Source organism: Anas acuta, chromosome 3 (assembly GCF_963932015.1).
Source record: "Anas acuta chromosome 3, bAnaAcu1.1, whole genome shotgun sequence".
NCBI lineage: Eukaryota > Metazoa > Chordata > Aves > Anseriformes > Anatidae > Anas > Anas acuta.
Window position 1 is genome coordinate 18760004 of NC_088981.1, and position 17832 is coordinate 18777835.

The following is a 17832-nucleotide window of genomic DNA, read 5'->3' on the forward strand; positions in this document are numbered from 1 at the left end:
CACTTCTCAGGGGTGTCTTCTTTTGGCTTTTTTTGTCCCTGAAATTAGCCACAGATGGGATTGTTGTTAGGTTCTCACTGGGTTCCTTGGCTTGTTTCTTGAGCAGATCAACTTGTTGAATGACAAGCACTAACCTGGATCATATTTGCTTACCTGAACTGTCTTGTCTATTTTTTATTTTGTTTTAAAGAAACTCCATATCAAGATGAGGTGTTTGTTTTGTTTTGTTTTGTTTTTGACCATGCTTTATCTTCTACTTCTGTGTATTCTTCTGCCACCAAAGAAACAAGAGCCTTTGTTTCTTTGATTTGATCTATCACACTGCATTCCCCTTTCTAGTCACCATTTTGAATTTTTTCACCCTACTGACTCACTTAGATATTAAGCAGAGTCAAGACCAACATGTGTAATCTATTGATTTAAATAATCTCCACTCCTGACCTCCGGTTTCCAGGTGAGACATTCCTCCCTCAGGCAATAGGCAGCCTTCCTCTGACCATGACTGGCAGCCAGGTACACACAGGCCAGCTTCTGTGAACCTGCTCACCAGCATTTATTTTGGCAGCAGTGTGCCTTTGTTCATCATACTGTAGTAACCGTGGTTAAATAAACTGAATACCTGAATTTACCTATACTTCTCTACATTTACCACACAACGACAGAAAGAAATGAATGCCACAGCTTTTGAAGACTAAACCACAAAGTTGAATTTTACCCAGATGAAAAATATCTTTGGCACTCATGGATGCATATGAAAACCATGAAGGAGTATTTATGTGTTTCAGCAGTAAGACTCCTTTTGTATTCATTTTTCTGAATTTATTTTTGCACCAGCATAACTTTGTTAGAACTGTCTGAATGTTGTAAAGAAAGAAGGTTAAATATTTTTTTTCATGAGGATTAAAAGGAAATGAAGCCCTAAGCAATTTTCACCTCTAATGATGAGACCAATACAGGACACAAGGCAGGAGCAGGACACTCACACCTGCTAACATTGCCTGCTGTTGCTGCCTGCCAGCAGTGCTAGACAGCTGGATAAAGCCCCTGTCACAAAACTCAGAAATGCTCAGAGAGAATTTTAGAAAACTTTCAAAAGCAGGAGTTTATGCTGGTGCACAAATGATGAGAAAAAATATCCCCATAAATCATTTTTCTCCCTTTAGAAACCTACAGGTTTCATCTTCAATTCTTTATCTTCAATTTTATCTTCAAATACCAGTCAAGCAATTTTTGAGGAAGACTTTTTTAACAAAATAAGAACTTCTTAAAAACAACCAACCAAACAAACAAAAAAACAAACAAACAAGAATTTCCTCAGTTTATTGAAAAACTGAACAGAGCTTTTGAGAAGCTCGCTCTTTTGAGCTTTCTTTTTTTTCTTTTCTTTTCCTTTTCTTTTCTTTTCTTTTCTTTTCTTTTCTTTTCTTTTCTTTTCTTTTCTTTTCTTTTCTTTTCTTTTCTTTTCTTTTCTTTTCTTTTCTTTTCTTTTCTTTTCTTTTCTTTTCTTTTCTTTTCTTTTCTTTTCTTTTCTTTTCCCTTAGATAAAAAAAAAAAATCCTGACTGCTCCCAGTTCCTACTGTAGGAAAATGTACAAAATTGTCAGCATTGTGCAGGTGACAGTGTCCAGCTAGCACATGTGCCTACCTAAGACCGTACATGGTCAGTTTGGTAAAGTGCCTCCTGGCACTATTTACAACGGATCAGCCATGAGATAAGATAACATGCTTGCACTGGACAAAGTCTTGAGGTTACACGTTCCTGCAGCGCTTTCCACAGTTTGTCATTAACCAGCTTTTGCAAGATGTTTTTTAAGTACCTTCATCCTGTCTCCAGCTCAGCACTGTCTCTCTCCCTTAATAACCAGGCTAAATCAGCAGGAATAATTAGGGAATCAGACACTACTTAGTGTCAGTAAAGGCAGCCAAATAACTTCCATATCTCTTCCTATTCTACAGGGTCGCCCTCCTTCTTGTGAAGCTCAGTCTTTTCCTTGCAGGCAGGCATAACATGCTAACTCAGAATGATTTGATTTTTGGATCGTGTGATTCTTGTATTTTGCAATTGGTATCCAGGAACGCTACATACAAAATGTATTTTTTCTCTCCTCTTTCTAGTAAATTGTCACTCCTCCAGCACATACTGGCTGGGTTTTTCCTAAAAACCCAAGGGAATGAAACACCCACGCCAATGCTATATGACGTAAGTAGCTAGCACCCTAAGGATCTCTTGAAAAGGCAAGCACTTGGATTGTTTTCTGAATACTTCCTTAGCTAAAATTACCACAATTCATGCCTGGGAAGTCTCCAGAGACAGATGTATTGTCATGCTTGGATAGGGAAATATAGATATCGCACTTCACAGGAAATTAAAAAAGGAGTATTCAAAGTTCATCTCCGCCAAATAATTTTAAAAGCTGATTTTTACATCAAAGTGCTTCCTAGAAAGATGCAATTACATGTAGTGGAAAACCCTGCGAAGTGTGTATATCCATAGAGTTAGAGTCTCACTCAAAGTCTCAGGTTCTCATAATAACACGCACTAGACTTGAAGTACACGTCTCTTAATATACTCTATTACCTCATTGTCATTTACTTGTTGGTAATGAATGCGTGTGTTAACAGAACAGCATGCTGATGCATTTTTTCTGCCATTGTATGTAACATATTTTCTAATTCTTCTGCTCTATTCAGCATTTGACCCTAACGATAGGGGATTATGGTATTAACTCTCTACACAGCACACATTCTTTACAGACTTTCACTAAATACTGTAAGCCTGCTGCAGAGCGGAATAAAAGTGAAAGCATACCGTCTGGTCTTAAGCTGTGCACACAGAGGGTCGTGATCCAATTGGAAGGGAAGCAGAATTTTAAAAAGAAAGAGGTTTGACAAAATTTTAATCCTTGTCATTTTCATTTCTCTTACCCTGTGGATTTGGGTGATTTTATTTACACTGTCAGCTTGAGCCTAGGGATTGAAAATCAGGCTTTTATGGAGATTATTAAAAGTACATACAGTACACTAAAGGCTGGACCACTGCTACGTGCTACTAAAAATACGAATGGAGATGCTCTATATTATACATTTAAGGAAGTAAGTGCCACCCTCCCTGTAAGGCTGGACTTAGCAGTTAGGCTTATCATGATTATGCTGAAGAGCATGCTTTAACACAGGTATTTAGGAATGGTTTCAAAGCACCAAAGCTACACTGAAGAAGTGAGAGGTACCTTCAGACACCTTCAGAAGGGACAAGGCAGCAGCATTCCAGCTGAAGGTGTACCTGAGCAGTGAAGAAGCTCCTCCTAGAAGAGCTGCTGCTCTCCCTGTCTGGTAGCAAGAGGAGGGCAGCTGGAGGTGTAGCCCAGCCTCAGAGGAACAAGTGTTTGACCACAGGTGACTCGCTCCTGAAAGCCCTCTCCTGAGGCCTCACTCCCAGAGTGATGGAGGGTTCCTGGGCTAGTAGGAACCCCAGTAGCCTGGGTCAGAGATGCAGCATGGATGTGCTGGGCTGGGTTGCAAGGGCAAGATGGTCAGGTAGCCAAGGCTTCCTCAAGCCACATGGCCCCCAGAGGCTGCCCATTGTGGGGAACATCTCCTACAGTGTTCCCAAAGAGCACCCGTGGGCTGGACCTCCTCACACAGCCACTGCTCGCGGGCCAGAGAAGAGCAACAGTAGGCAAAGATGGGCAGTGCCACCTCCCCAGCAGCACGAAGGTCTTTCTCTCCCACTGCAGGCACAGATGGTGTGCTACAGGAGCTGCTCCCATGTTCTTGAAGACTTTGGGCATGAACCAAACCAAACGACTGGTCCCCGAGCAGTGCTCTTCTGTCTGCCCACAACCCACATTCAGGATTTTTATTTTATTTTATTTTATTTTATTTTATTTTATTTTATTTTATTTTATTTTATTTTATTTTATTTTATTTTATTTTATTTTATTTTATTTTATTTTAATTTCATTTTATTTTAATTTAATTTCATTTTTGTAGCAACTGAAATAGAGCCCCAAGCTGGCATTGAAATACAGGTAAATCTAGGGAGGTTTGGGACCTGGCTACTAAAACCCATGAGTCCCCAGAAGGTGTGAATTTCTCAACTCCCCACCTAAGAAAATTAAGAAAGTAAGAGCCCTGCTGACACAGCTGCAAGGTGATGGGCACACTTCACCCCTGCATGGCAGGGAAGGAAGCAAAGAGCCCTAGGCGGCATCCTGAGACTGTGTGTGGGGGCCAGGGTGATGGCCCCTGCTCTGCCAGCAGCTTTCATGGCATGGCCAGGGGGAAGGAAAAAATTAAAGATCTGAAGACACCTCCACCAGCCCAAACCTGTAAGCTTGTTCCAGCCCAGCCCTGAGGAAGCACACCCTGGGCTTGGCACTGGGGCTGATCCTGTGTCCCCAAACCCAACAACATTTGGTAACTCTCCTGATGATTTCGGCAAGACTGGGGTCACACCTTCACTTTATGGTTGTTGGCAGTCCTGTTAAATCTGCAGGCCTGAGGGCCATAGTCACTAGAATTTCACAGAGACCTTGCTAATAAGGTTATTAAAACAATTCTGCTTGGACTCTGGGAAAGGAGGAGATAGCTTTTGCAGGTTTTTCCGCTCAAGGAATCAAAAATGTTATTTTTCCATCCAAGGAAACTGTTTGCTTGAAATCAAGATACGTGACTCTTGCTGTCCTTATAGCTCTGTAACCTTGGCTATCTGAGGCATGTAAAATAGGGTTGTATTGTGCTAAGGAATGAAATGGGCAGAAACGCTTGCACAACTTGGCCATCTCACAATTGAAAATGGAGTTAAGCTGGCTCCACCTAACCAGAGTGCCAGAGCACAGGATTTCTGAGATGTGCTGTTTCCATACCTCCCCGAGCCAATTTTTAACATACTTAGGGTGCCTCCTCATAACAGGGCCAGAGACAAACCCCAAGGAGTACGATGGTAGTCTGTCCTTCAATTTAAGGATTGGGCCCACTTGAAAAAATTTGGCTGCTGTTCTGAGTGCTTCTCAATGTGCCAGTGTCCCACTAAGACGTCCAAATTGGCATCTCATAAAAATCAGATTGGCATCTGATAAAAATCCAGGCTAAAAATGACAGCCTTAGGTTGGAACTCTGACTTGGGCCTTATCCTGCAAAGGTGTTCAATGCCCTCAGCTGCCACTGACTTCACTGTGAGCTGAGCAAGCTCAGCACTTCTCAGGATTGCTCTGCAGGATTGGACTTATTGTCCTTAATACTATCTCATTCTGGTTATTCCCTATTGCCCAAGGATAATCCCATGGCATTATTCCCATTATGCCACTTGCCATTCCCATTATAGTCTTTAACAATGTTTTAAACCTATCTTTCATTTTTAATTTCCTTAGCAAAATATGTGTATTTTAGTAGTATGCATTTACGTAGTCTTCTAAAAAATGTGCTTTTATTATACATATGGCATTATCATGTAGCTTCACTACTTTATGAGTCTGGTAGATGAAAACAACTCTGAATACAAGGGAAATCCATATGTCTAAGTATTTTTAGCACAAACACTGTTACCTGTTCCTAGTCATAAAAGTATAATTAAACAGCACGTATTAAAACAGTGCACCACAGGAATCATTGCAGCTTACTTGTCTGTTTCATTCAAGGGGGATTTTTTTTTTTTTTTTTACTATCTTTAGGCTGGAAAGGAAGGAAGAAGCTATCATAACCATTTTATGTCTTTAGCATGTGCAAGGTACAAAACAGAGTACTGGGACCTTACAGACCACTGGAGTTTCGATTCATCTTTCTCCTTGATTAATTGCTAAGCTGCTTCACAATGGTAGCTTCAAAATAATTCATCAGCAAGGCTTCTCCAGCAGTGCTGTGATGCTTTCCTGCACTAGAGCCACCTGGTGCGGCGAGTGCTCCACTACTGAGTCGTGTCAGAAGAATGAGCTGGCTCCCATCCTGCCCACCGTCTTCCCAAATCCCCACCTTGCCCCCTTCCCAAAGCACTGACCCTTTCCTTAGGTGGTCAGGAGGTCTGAGTGTCCCCCTGAGTGTTGCTCTAGGAGTGACAGTGCTTACTACCTCAGTCCCAAGCCAGCATCAATCCCCAACCTTCATCACCCTGAAATACAGCTTCGTCCCTTCCATCTTGACCTGGTTTGGGGCAGTTTGTATCTGATCAATAGCAGACAAATTTTGGAAAGCACAGAAACCCACTCCATTGGGCTTCCCAGCCTAATATGGGGCAAGAAACAGGTACAGCTCCAGCGTGGTATCCAACCTGTTTTCTCAACTGGGAGGGACTGCTGTGTGCATGCTGCCCATGGGTTCCTACACCTAACTGGAGGTCATGGAGGAACGCAGGGCGTGAGAGGGGGCCTGAGTGACCAGGTTGGTTTTTCAGTGATGTTTTAGTTATTGGCCAGTTTGACACATCCAGAAAGACAAATTGTTTCAGATTGAATTGAAATTGATATTTGGAAGCACTTGGAAGAAGAAGAACAAGAAGAAAGACTGGAGGAAATAAGACTAGAAAGGGTCAGGTGGGTCACCAAACCCAAGCTTTCACAGATGATTAGACTGGAGAGTCCAGAGACATCCTACCTGGTGTGTCCCTGCACACCACTGGCCCCAGGATGCTCCCCAGCAGTATGTAACAAACTTAACACCTCATCATAAAACAGCTGCAACCTTAATGAGCCCCAGGAAGCAAAAAGGCAAGATCCATTGCTTTGTCAATAGCCCAAATCCTTGTAATAGAAGGGAATTGTTATGTGAAATCTCCTGCAAATCCTAAGAAATTTAGACAGATGAAGACAATTCCCTGCTCTGCAATAGTTCCTCACAATCTGATCAGCAGAAAAATTTTTTCCTTACCCTAAATCTGGTGGTCAGTTTAAACTTGAGTTTACGAGTAAGAGACACTAAGAGATTAGGGGCCCTATTCTACATCCTGCTCTTTCATTGTTCAGAGGTGGAAAATAGAGCAACCTAGAAGTCTAGCAATGCATAAACCAAAAGTAAAAATGACCCTTACTGACCTCCACAGACTGCAAACAAAAGTCCTGAAGCATGTGATTAATAGGATAAAACAATGGAGCAAATAAACAACCAAGTCTCTTTTCAAACTCAGCTGCTGACACCTAAACATCAGATACCAACTGATCCACATCACAAGCCCATTTTCTGTCCCTAAGAATTCTGCGACACAATCGTTTTCATCAGCATACCAAAATACAGCCTAAACCAGTGACTCTGTGCTCCCATCACTGGAATATCACTTCTTGGATGGGTGGATGGAAAGATTCCTCTAAATTTCCAGCCTGAATGTGTCAATAATCAGATTGCATCCACTTGTTCCCATGCCAGTATTATTCTTTAACTAATTCTTTTTCTTTTTGAAGTTTACCTCCTAAATGAAGATTCATCATAGCCCATTTCCACCTTAGTTTTACCAGATTAAGCAACTCAACAATATTCAGTATTTCCTCATCAAATATTTCCTCATCAAATCTCCTCATTTTCCTCAAATCTCCTCAAATTTCCTCATCAAATAAAGCAAAGCCTTTGTATTGATTAGCTTGAAAAGTTTCAGTGATTTAACAACTTCTCACAATTAATTTTAGGTCTGGAATGAAGTAAATATATTATTTTGAAGCAGATGTAGTTTTGTAATGATCTAAAAATACATTTTCCTCTTACAGCTTGAAAATAAGATAGATTTGAAACTTAAGAGTTAGTAGAAGAAATTATTTTGCCCCAGCTCCATTTAGAATGTGCTAGAAACTGAGAGTTGCATATCAGATATTTAAGAACAGAATTAAGGAGAACAAGGGAAAAAAAAGTGGGAAAATAAGTCAAAAAATTGAATCTGGATGTGAAGGCAATTTTGAGTCCTAGAGTTCTGAATGAAGCATGTAGAAGATTACAGGGGAATTGGAGGAAGATTAATTAATTAATTAATTAATTTAACTCTTGCTGTTTGGGATAAGTCTAAACTGCACATAAATGGCATCTATTTCCTTCTTCTCAGCCCTGATTGCCCTATTTTAAAGTTCATGTTCCTTGTTTTTTGTTTGTTTGTTTGTTTGTTTGTTTCATTTTCATTTGAGAACTTGGAATCCTCTGTTTATTCGTCTAATAAAGTTGATTCAGATTTTAGGGGATGGCAACTACATACTTTTTCTCTTCTTTTTAGCCCATATTTTCTGGCCTTTCCTGCCTTCCCTCTCCTCTCAGGTTAAGGCCTACATTCTCATAATCTATACTTCTTTCTAAAGTCATCTATATGGATAAAATTAGTTGCACATTTTCTCAGCATTTTTTGCCTCTATTCAGGTTCTTAGTAGCAATGGGGAAGCTGTCCTACTGCTCTTTCCCTTTCCCTGCTCCTTCCATCTGGCCACCACACGGCTTTTACATCTCCAAGTGTTGCAATGTGAAGAATGAACTAAAACAAAATAATGACTCCATTACATGTCCTATCTCCTTCTCATAAATTTCAAAGCCAGATGAGGCCATTATCACCTGGTCTGATCTCTAGCACAACACAGGACTTCCTGAGAGAGATTCCTCACTTCAGGATAGGAAACAGCAGCCCTGACTCATAGCTCTGGCCCAATGTAATGATGGCTGTCTCCCAAGGAAAAAAAAAAAAAAAAGAGCAATCTTGTTTCATGTACTCTTGCATGAGAGTTTTGAATACTTGTTGTAGAAAACAGTCTAACATAAATTTTAGGATGAGAAAATTCCATACATATTTTCATTGCTCTTAAAAGTTTATTTCATAGCAATGTTTAAAAGGAAAAAAAAAGAAAAAAAAAAAACCCTTATGGAGAAAATTATTTTTGTTATTGCCAAAATTGCATGCTTAAAATAGCACATCTTGTCTTTTACTCTAAGATCTGATAACAAGAGCATAATTATATCTTAACCCCATAAAATCACAGTAACTGACATTTGCTGTCCTCTAAGGGCAGCACAGCAGCCGTTGTTCCCTTGGGGGGAGAAACGACTACCTCGTTGAAAATTACACATTTGGGAGGTAATGTAATGTTCAGTGAAGGCCTAAATGTATCTCCTATTAAAGGAAATTAAGTTTACCATTTCTCCTAACAATGGCCTTAGGGAATTCCTCCACCAGCCCTGAAGGGCTGGTACCACAGGTAGAAAATGCCACATACCACTCTACAAAATTAGAAAAAAGCACCCTGAAGTTCCTGGCTTTAGCTACTTCTCAGAAACTTCTCACTGAAGTGCCAACCTGCTCCATCTTAGCTTTACCTACAATGTTCGGCAGATGACCCATAGGACTAGAGAACGTGTTTCTCCCAGTCCAGGTGCTGACCCATTTCTCTAGCTTGCTCTGAGGTCCCTGGGGAGCTGCTCTGCCCCTCTGTGCCTGGGCACAAGCCTCGCCATGGCTGGGGAAGGCAGCCAGGGGCAGGAGCAGCTGGATCCACCAGCAGCCGTGCAGGCGTGCAAATTGAGCAAGTGTTTGGTCCGGAGGCCATTCAGAGCCCCATCCTCCCAGCAGCAGTTGGCTCGCTCCTGGTGGAGATGGAGCATATGCTCTACACATCCTCTCCTGTGATTTTATTGCCCCAATTTAATCTGCCTGTACTGGTGAGTATAGGTCCGCAAATAGGTGTTATTTACCTCCTTTTATCACATTGAGACCACTAAAATGTTCAGAAAAGTTGAACATCTGCATTGCTTTAAGCCTCTGCCAGAGAGCACACAGTGTACCAGCCAGTGAAGGGGAGAGCTCTTCTCTAGCCAATGGCTAAAATATGGCAGGGATTATCCTTGGAGAAATATAACATACCCTCTGGATGCCCTATCATGAAGAAATAGCAGAGAATGGAAAATAAAGGAGTCTTGAACGAAGGGTTCATGGAATATGACCGGGGGTCAGAAATCTCCATGAAATCTCCGAGAAGATCCACACGTCCATCACCTGTGGCTGGAGTTCCCCAGTACCTGCATACACCTACATTATTAGTTTGGCCACAGTTAAATGTGCATTTCTGCTGATAGCAAATTGACTCTGCTTGGGCCAATACTTGTTTTGCTTTGCCACACAGAAAATCCTTGAACAGAGACCTCTCCTTCTCTACTTCAGACGGACTATCCTATGAGGTGCAGGTGAAGAGCACCCATGTATCTGGGCAGCACTGGTATTTTTCAGGAACCTGGTGTCAGTGTTAGTTAATTACTCCAGAACACTGTAAGACGGAGCCCATCCAACAGGACAGGACTAAAGCTGCTGCAGCCACCCCTCTGGAGCCACCATGGTGCCCATGCTGAAGGACCATACTCCTCCCAGGACACGGACTGGATGGGGCCAGCTCTGCAAATCCATGCTCTTCCTTCCCCTGCATAGCAAACCTGCAGGAGCAACCCAGGGAGACTTTGCTGCCTTCCCTGTGTGGGAAGGGGGCATTCCAATCTGGAAAGTTGCTTGCTACCAGTTCCAATTTATCTTGCTTTCTTTCCCCATGCTGGCTTTGCAGGACCAGTGTCCTGAGTCCAGTCCCAGCTTGTATCCCCCTTCATGTGTGTGTGTGCGCATTCTGCCGGTCTTCTGCACATCTCCTTGCTCAGGCCCATTCTCTGTTCTGCAAGTTGGCATGACGGCAGCATACCAAGTAGGAGGTTTTGGCTTGTGTGTAGAATTTGGAGAGCGGTTTTGTAGTAAGTTGCTATACTTTTTGGCTTGCAAGCCCTGGGAGCATATGGCCCATTGCTTGCAAAATGCTGATATTTTAAAATTGGGGGAGGAATAGAGCATGGCACATTTATTTTACTTCCTCAGTGCCACTATTTTTGCCAAAACCTTCCCTGCCACACCATTCTGGATCATGTTGTTCTATCCATCTTTAAAGTGAACCCTCTGCTAACTAAAAAGTGGACGACGTAAGATAGTCCCCTAACAGGTCTGAGAAAAATAGCCTTCCTCTTTTCAGTCTGCAATATGCATGTTTGCTGTCAATTAATAGCTGAAGTGAGTGAGCAGCTAGTGCAGGACTACTTCTGCTCACTCCTGAACTCTTTGCAGCTGGCCTTGCTCATACTTTCAACAAACATCTCTTCTTTTCCAAGCAATCAAAACTTTATGGACTGTTATTTCCTTCCTCTCAACTTCCCAAGAGCTAACACCAGCACACTTGAGATGCTGCAAACTTATCACTTCCACCTTGAACTAGTGGTTGACCTGAAGAGAGAGAAATGCCAGGAAATGAATTAGAGTTCTTAAGTACAGACAGAAGAACAGTGCTAATCCAAGCACAGCTCTGCTAAGCCACTACAGTAGCTGTCAAAATACATCTGAATTTCTTTTGTGCCTTCCCCAAGCCATTTTGTAATGTTGAAAAGCACATTTTATTTCTGGAAAAAGTTAACAAACTAGTGATGACCTGCAAGATAACGATTTACTTGATTTTTCAAAATGCTCTTGATAAGGTCCATCATAAAATACTAATAAGGGAAATAATTAATCATAGGATGAAGTCTTTTCAAGGATTAGAAATAGGTTAAGAGAAAGAAAACAAAGGGTCATAATAAGGAGCTCCTGAGAATGGAAAGAGATTAATGGTAGGGTACCAGGGGTATCTGTGTTGGGAACAGTTTTATTGACTATGGATGTGAATAACTCTCATGAGACAACATGGAGGGATTGGGGATTCTTGGTTGATACCATCATAATTTTGTGGGCCTGGTTCTGTAAGTTTTACTTACACAGATAAAACCACTGAACCTAGGTGAGTTGTGTGTATGACTAATAAAGCATTTGCAGGGATTGACTTTTGGTAATAATAATTATGAGAGACTATGAAGAATTCTAGATACATATTGCTGGTAAATCTAGAAGCCTGATGGGAAAGTGTCTGGTTAAGGATTACTTGAGCAGTGTATATTATCAAAACTCTCCAATTCTTTCCACATACACTCAGTCACTCCCATGTGAGGTCTGTTAGGAACAGAAAATAAGGATTCAAAGAAGGTAAATTGTGATGGGCCCAGTTCAACCTACCTTGATTTCTCTGAGCAGTTCTTTGACGTGCAAAGATCTGTTTATTTCAGTGGCTTATGTAAGGGTGCCAGAATGAGAGACTCATTACTAAACATGTGTCATCTTTCAATGCAGAGGTTAAAGGATGAAAAATAAGGTGACTATACTGAAAAATAGAATGTACAAAACCAGAGCATACTGTAACAACATTGCATTAGAAAAATCCTTCCTCTGTTTACTTCTATGTTTGTTCCCTCAACCGCAGCTAAGAGATATTTCTTTTGGAGATGTCCAAAAAATAACTCAATGTTCAGAGATAATAATGACACATGATCTCTCATCTTTGTGGAATAATCTCCCTGTCATAGTGGCAGCAGCCTTATCCTTAGAGAAGAACTAGCAAGAACTTGACTGAAGAATTCAACATGATGGACAGGGAAACCCATTCAATGAACAGTTAGCATATGCCATATCCTGCAGGAATACAGCCCTTCTATTATCAGATGGCACTCACTGCAGCAGGAACTCACCAAATCAAAGATACGCTGGATTTTCTGGGGACAAAAAAAAGTGGGAGAAGCTTTGTCATCAAGCAGACAAAAATGGGTATTTTTCCCTAACCTGATCTGCAGGTACCCTATGCCTAAAACATTCAGGGAGGAGCCCAGGGAGCTAGGAGCCAGAACATGTGAACTGAATGCCTTCCTGCCCATGCCACTAGCTTACAGGGTGGCCTTTGACAGGTCACTGCAGCACTCCCAACCTTCTATGTCTTCCTAACCCATTCACCAAGCTGTTACAAGGCCTAATTAATTGCTTTATAGTAGCGGCTCATTTACTGGACCTGGGGATTCCCGGACGAAGAGTACCAGAAAAGTGCAAACTATTGTGGTATTTTCAAGTGTAAAATACTAATGACTTCAGCAGCTTTTCACTGCTCACTGGGCAGCCAGAGAGTGGCTGGAATTGACAGCTTCTGGCTGCCTTAACACCACTCACGTATCCATGGAAATGGGTGACAGATCTGCAGAAACAACAGAAAAGTTTTTAAAATATGACTTTGCTCCATAATCACAAAAAATAGCCATGCTAGAAGAGGCGAATTTCATCAGAGGAATTCAAAGCACTTTCCATCCTTTGCTTCCTTTCCATACAACTTCTGTGAGCAAAGCGAAAAGCAGGGCGGCGACGTGGTAGCCCCACCACGACATGCAGCCAGGCTTGGGGAGGAGGAAATCAGCAGCTGCTCGGGAGCACAGCACGGCAGCATGAGACGGGAAGTGAAGATAACGGTGCCCAACCGAAGCCATCGCCTCAATGGAATTATCTGGTGTGGAATTTGGCCCAGACAGCGCACTTCGCACCCCTGCTCCTCGCAAAAGCCTCACTGCTGGTGTTTTTACTGGTCTGTTTTCTAATGGCAGGAAAGAAAAGTGAGTTTTCAAGCAGCAGGAGCTGCAGATGCAGGGCCGAGTGACTCTGGCCACGTAGCCAAGTGCTGACTTTCAAACTCCAGGCCTGAAAATCACGCCTGGATTTATTTTTGCCTATGCAGACGTAGTGTTTGTGGAGCAAATGGGATTGAACATCTTAAAAGTATGTACTTATTCAAATTAGCTGAGGCTTTAGGCTCTACAAACTCTTCAGCCTCCACTCCCTTTATGTGTTATTATGAAGCAACTTGGGAAACAAGAGAATAACTGAGTTTCTGCACTCACCACCCCCTCACCCCAGTGCTATGAGGCCTTCATAGTCCAGGACTGTGCAAAAGATCCCATCTTGTGTGCATCTTGTAGCATAATTGAATCAAGGTTGTTTAGCGTTAATAAGGTATCTCTGGAGTCCAGATGTTGGATTCACGTGGTGATAAACAGGAGAAGGGCAGCCCACATTTGCACAGCAGCAGACACTGACAGCCACTGCCTTGGCCAGAAGACAGAGAGCCTATGGGTACTGCAGGTGCAACTGCTACTGACCCAGGAGCTACAAGGGATCAAACAGCTTCCCTTCATTATTGTCAAATCCACCACCACCCTTTCATCAGCCCTGTCTCTCTGTATAGACCACCAGCCTCTTTTGTGACTTGCTATGTAGTTTTCCTTTGCTGGTGCTGCCTCATGTTTGGTTTCTGTCACTGTCCTGTTACTCTTCTCCTTGCTGAGAAACTGCTAACTCCTCTTTTTCATTTATTTACTTCTCTGTATGATCAGAAGCAATAAAGATGAGACCTAAAGGTTGTTACACCTTCAATCGATGGAGGGTTACATTAATTTTCCCTGCACGTGGATGACTCATCTGTTTTTATTCATGCAGTGCAATCTAGACGCTCAACTCACAGAAGAAATCCTAAGGCTGCATCTAAGCTGAAGGGTACAGAATATTCCTTCAGGTCCTGGTACCTTCCCAGGCTGCACCCAGGTCCCTGCTGAAAAGGACAAGCAGTCTGAGTGCCCAGCAGGACTGGAGAGCCACCAGTCCCTCAAAAAGGGGGAGTGTTACCTTGCACTCCAAAATGATCTGAGCCCATGACCCACAGGGCTGCCCCTGAGCAGAGGAAAGGACAGGAATAACAGAGGAGTGCTTGAAGCCTGCATTACACTACCAGTTAAAGGAAGGATATTCACAGCACCTGATTTTGGTGAACAAATCCTCTGGACTCCTAAAATTCCTTTCCTACAGCCTTTGATGTTGTTCCTGTGAGTATCTTGATGCTGGGAGTAGCGCTGGTCACTGACACCTCAGTGGTATTATTCACATAGTTAAAAATGCGTCTTGCTGTATTTAAGATTGGGACTACTTGTGTTGAAAAGCTGTCACTCGTTATGTAAGTAAGAAGTTCTTGATAGTCACCTTCAGATTCATAACAAAACAGCTTAGTTACAATAGTCTTTGGCTCCTTTTTAAATGTATATTTTTACATGCATCTCAGAGACAACTGTCACAATACCTACCATTGGACTACCAGTGCGATGAAAGAAATAAAACAAAAATAGATAGCTACATCAGTTCTACCTAGGACTATATGTGTGACCAATCACTACTGGAAAATCTAAAACAGATAAAAATCACTAGCTTTTTTTAATGCTTGAATTGAGCCACACTGTAAAGGAAACCTGCAATAATGAGATAATATGAATTAAAAATAAATACTTCACATGTTTTCAAGCAAGCAAAGCAGCATGAATGCGCTACTGAAACAGGTATTTAAATCCTATTATTTGAAGGTTAGTATTGCATGTTCCTAATCTGTGGTTTATTTAGAGGAATTCTAGACTTTTTTTGTAATATGTTAATTTTAGATGTCTACTTAGATCCAGAATCCTTGAACATCAGAAAATTACAGACTACCAATTGTTACATAAAATGAAACTCAGTCTTAATAGCTATTCTCCAAAACACTTACCAAGCATCCATCAAAGAAGCAGATCCGTTTCCAGTTTAAATCAAGAGAAACAAGACTCACACTTCAAGAAGGCATTTTGAAATGCTGATGTTCAATACCAGTGAATAAAATCAAATGTAAGGGGATCAGAGAGACAATTGTTTCCAGGGCTAGAAATGATCCTAGATACACCAGACAATGAGAGGAAAAGTGACTTACTAACATTTGTGCTTGATGGTGTCTTCCTTTTCCTCCTCCAGCTGAAGCCTGGGACAGCTGTTTGTCTTTAAATGCTAGAACACAAGGACGCAAAGGGGTCACAGGAAAACATCTCCTGTGCGAAGCAGAAACAGGGCTGTCCTTTTGCAGTTAAAAATGTTTGTGTGAATGTCAGTCTTACAAAGGAGACAGGACTAACTGAAGTGGAAACAAAAGTCTTCTCCTCAGGCACAGATTAAGAGGTAGCATTCTCACCAAGGTGACACCAATGCTGGCTGAGATGAAGCATCCGCCTCTTTTGTGCTGGTGCCCTTGTCCACTCTTCCCTGCTAGGTAACTGCATCTCCTATACTATGGGAATGCACCCTTTGGGAGCCATGTCAAATCAGCCATGGCTGCCCCAACTTTTATGTTTCCTGTGGTGGCCTGCCTTCTAATCCTGACCCAATAGTTCTCAGCTGGGCAGAGCTCAGTGCCTCCCTGCTGCTCTCTCACATATAGGGCAACTCCCCCTTTTTGACCTCTGTCCTTCCTTGAGGGCCTGTATCCAATCAAGGCAGCACTTCAGTCCTGCCATCTATCCCACCATGTTCTGTGATGCTGATGATGCCTCAGGCCTGTAATGACACACGTGCACACCTCCAGTTCCTCCTGTTTGTTCCCTACGCTGCTCTGTGTGTCTCAGTACACAGTTGCTTCAGAGAGCCACCCCCCAAGTCACAGAGATTTCACAGAAGCAATGTGAGAGCTTGCCCCACCTTTCAGTCCTCTCAGCACTTCCTCACTTGTATACGTGCACTTGTGCCGGGGCCCTACGAGCCCTGCTTTGTGGTCCCTCCTGTCCATATCAACACATACCTTTCTCTATACCTGTCACTTCCCACTCCCTCTGGTGCCATATCTTTTATTACAGCTATGACTTCAGTTTTCCTTAGAGGTGGAAAGGTGTTTTCCCAAAGATGTCATTCCCTCTATCGCTGACCCATCATTCCCCCACATCACTCTTCACTCATTTTCCATCAGCATCTAGGTTAATCTGTTGGTCCCTTTGTTCAGAGCTCTTCTCTTGCTTGCATCTCCAACCATCTCTTTCTAGCATCCCTCCTTTCTGTTTTGGCTGTGTACCAGACTTGCTGCCCAGTTCCTGCCTTTATCTCCACAAGCGTCTGTCTCTGGTTTCTTTCCCAGTGCTCTTTAGACTCCAGGACAACCTTCCAAGTTGGCCGTTCCCTGCAAATTCAAATGCCTCCTTAAAACACACTTCTGCGAGGCTTTTCTGAAATGAGCCCTCCTACCATCCCAACACTAGCCTGCTGCCCTGAGCCCACATCCTTATCACAGGCCAATTCCGACAAATACTGGTTTCTGAGATATTAAAGATATGCAATTTCCTTACCAGGCAATGCAGACTTAATTTGAAGCTCTCCTTCACCCCTGGCCTCCCTCGCGTTTGTTTTATAACAGCTTATACCCCTTTAACAACGGTGAGGTTATTTCTGGTTTGCCCTGTTGTGACTTGTGATCAAAACCAGGCCTATTGCCTATCTCTAGATATAAAAACAATGGCCCACTAAAACATTGCACAATACCTTATTCTTAAATATCTACTACGAAAGCATGCAATTCACTTGCAGATTATTAAAGCTGGGCTATGGCAGCATCCTAAAGGACTAAGCGGGTCAATTAGATCGGCCCTTATAACCCCAAGAGTGATTACCCACAGCCATCAGCACACTGTAACCGCTTGTCGAGCAAGTGAGTCAGAGAGCAATAAGGACTTTTAAGCAGCCAGCAAAAGCACTCAGATTCTTCTACAGGAGAAGTTTATTACGGGGCTCAGCATCTGTGTCTTGCAGCTGCCAAGTGTCCTCCATGTGTTGTTACAGCTGCTGATTCTGCTGTTGAGGAAGGGGGAGCAGAAGGATGAAAAGAGGCAGCGTCAGGAATGTTCAGTTGCCGCACAGCACTGCCAAGCAGATATTCACGTTATCTGCGTGCACAAACTAAGCCATCTAAACATGTGAGCTCACACGGCTCTTTGCCGGCTGGTCTCACACTACAGAGAAATCATGTGACGAAGCCACTAGACACTTTTCAAACTACTCCAAATACAGGATCTGCTGAAATCCCGAAGTAGCATACCCAGCTATATCAGTTTTGCGATGTGACAGGCTCTGACTCGTGAGGACAGACGAGAAAAGAAGCAGGAGGCTTTGGGGAGCGCCAGACCAAGGGG

At 42.6% G+C, this 17832-nt stretch overlaps 1 long non-coding RNA gene across 2 annotated transcripts in view; it reads right to left on the reverse strand.

Moving 5' to 3' along the window:
- LOC137853529 (uncharacterized) overlaps positions 1 to 17053 on the reverse strand; it is a 34463-nt gene extending 17410 nt beyond the window's left edge. Inside the window, exon 1 of one of the 2 annotated variants that reach the window (XR_011094554.1) lies at positions 16993 to 17053. This is a non-coding gene — a long non-coding RNA (uncharacterized lncRNA). Of the gene's footprint in view, positions 1 to 15398; positions 15584 to 16992 lie in introns of those variants that run through there. The other variant, XR_011094553.1, reaches the window with a different exon arrangement.
- Positions 17054 to 17832: the final 779 nt, after the last annotated feature.